The sequence below is a fragment of the Octopus bimaculoides genome, chromosome 11 (assembly GCF_001194135.2).
Source record: "Octopus bimaculoides isolate UCB-OBI-ISO-001 chromosome 11, ASM119413v2, whole genome shotgun sequence".
In the NCBI taxonomy this organism is placed as follows: domain Eukaryota; kingdom Metazoa; phylum Mollusca; class Cephalopoda; order Octopoda; family Octopodidae; genus Octopus; species Octopus bimaculoides.
Window position 1 is genome coordinate 58,895,917 of NC_068991.1, and position 2,403 is coordinate 58,898,319.

A 2,403-nucleotide genomic window follows, 5' to 3' on the forward strand; every position below is an offset into this window, starting at 1 on the left:
CCCCCCCCCCACCACCACCACCACCACCACAGGCGGCTGCCCTTACTTTTGACCGTCCGTATCTCCCCTTATCTTTACTGACGGATTACTACTGCAACAACTGTGCAACTTTCTTTCTCACACACTTTTACACATGCGCACACATGCAGACACAGTGAAACACACTACACGCAGGTTATACACATTTAACACACACGAACACATACAAGTACGCACACTTATCTACACGTTGTTTACTTTTTTTGGTTTTAACATCATTCTGTCTTGTTTGTAATGAAGATTATCTTGATGATGATGATGATGATGACGATAATGATGATGATGATGATGATGATGATGATGATGATGTTGACGACAACGACGTCAACGACGACGACAAGAAGAAGAAGAAGAAGAAGAAGAAGAAGAAGAAGAAGAAGAAGAAGAAGAAGAAGAAGAAGAAGAAGAAGAAGAAGAAGAAGAAGATCAACAACAACAACTATAATAATAATAATCCTTACTACTAAAGGTACAGAGCCTGAAATTTTGGGGGAGGGTCCTAGTCGTTTACATCAATCCCAGTGTTTCACTGAGTACTTAATTTATCGATTGAAAGAATGAAAGGTAAAGTTAATGAGGGCAGCATATTTCTCTCCCTCCTCCTGCCTCGTCTTCGTTTCAAAGTAGAACTTGAAAAAAATCGATGAAGTCTTGGCCGAGAATGAAGTGTCTGTCTTTAGTCATTTCAGTCTTGTTCATCACTCAACCGAGAAACTCTCTGCATTCCATGCTCTAAGGAAAGAGGCGAGATGATCTTCGAGACAGTCTCAGCTGATATCAAGATCCGTCCTACACGTAATAGCAGGTGTTCGAAATATCTTCACAGAAGAGTCCGACTGCGTGAAAACGAACGAATTCGTTTCTCTGCGCACATCTCGGGCCGATGCGGTTAACGGCAATACTATTATTCGAATCAACAATACTTCCCCCATACCCAGTAGCACTGACGAGTTAGGAATTTCAGAAAATTATCCTTGGATCCTGGCTCGAAATCCTCCCGGAAAGGCCAACCAGGTGATTTTTCATTCACGCCCAGAGTTTCCCGAAGGACGTCGTCGCTCTTACCCACCACTATTTAACTCAAGCGTTATACAATCTGCCCTCAGCTCGAATGTATACTTTCGATATCAGTGACAATAGGGCATGAGCCATCGCTTATTTTCTTCGTAATCCCAGACTACTTAGAGAAGGTGTGTGGCTTCGTGGTTAGGGTGTTACCCTCATGATGAGAAGTGTTATGATCTCAGTTACTTATAGGCTCTGGAAAAGGGGTAATCGGCCTTACGAGTCCCAGGACTTGATACCGTAACGTCCAGACGTTGATGCCGAGGATGATCTTCGTGATAATGATGACGATGAGAATGATGTCATGATGATGATGATGATGATGATGATGATGATGATGATGATGATGATGATGATGATGAGAAGTAGGAGGAGCAGGACGACGACGATGATGACGGCGATGAGGACGGCGATGAGGATGATGATGTTGAGAAGGAGGAGGAGCAGGACGACGACGATGATGACGGCGATGATGATGATGATGATGATGATGATGATGATGATGATGATGATGATGATGTTGATAATGGTTGATGATGACGACGACGACGATGAGGATCACCATCATACAGTCCCAGATCTTTTTAGTCATGTTTACATCTCTAGCTGACATAGTCGCGTTTGCTAACCCTCTCCCAACATAAAGCGCCCTCACACGGCATTACGTGCACAATAAAATGATTTAAGGTCATTCGGCAAATATGCCGTAACCTCAGTTCAGTTTCAATTACTATTGTTTATTTTAAGAACATTCTCTTCTCTTCTTTTCAACCCCTCTCTCTCTCTCTCTCTCTCTCTTTCTCTCTCTCCCTCTCTCTCTCTCTCTCTCTCTCTCTCAATCTCACTCTTTCACTCTGTCTCCTTCCTTTTCTCTCTCTCTCCCTCTCTGTCGCTCGCTCGTTCACTCTTTCTCATCTCACATGGGTGTCAGTTATAAAAACCTAAGAGTGCGGCCTTCATTTGAAATCCTGTGGTGAGAAATGAACAGATTCTTTTTTTATGAAGCACAAAATAATATTGTTCCCTTTTCCTATTTTATTTTATGTCTTTCAGCTAGAAAAGAGCCCTTTGGGTTTTAGTGCGTTCGCAACAAGACAGTAGTAGATGGAAGGCGAAAGGTAGAATTGGAGCGTTTAATATAGTTTAATATATTCCACAGGGATTTAACCCCTTGTATGCACTCTACATTTATTGTACAGTGTGCCCGAGGTCACTGCAATTACTCCTTATGCGCGTACGTACACACTCACATACAGACATACATACACACACGTATATATATATATATATATATATATA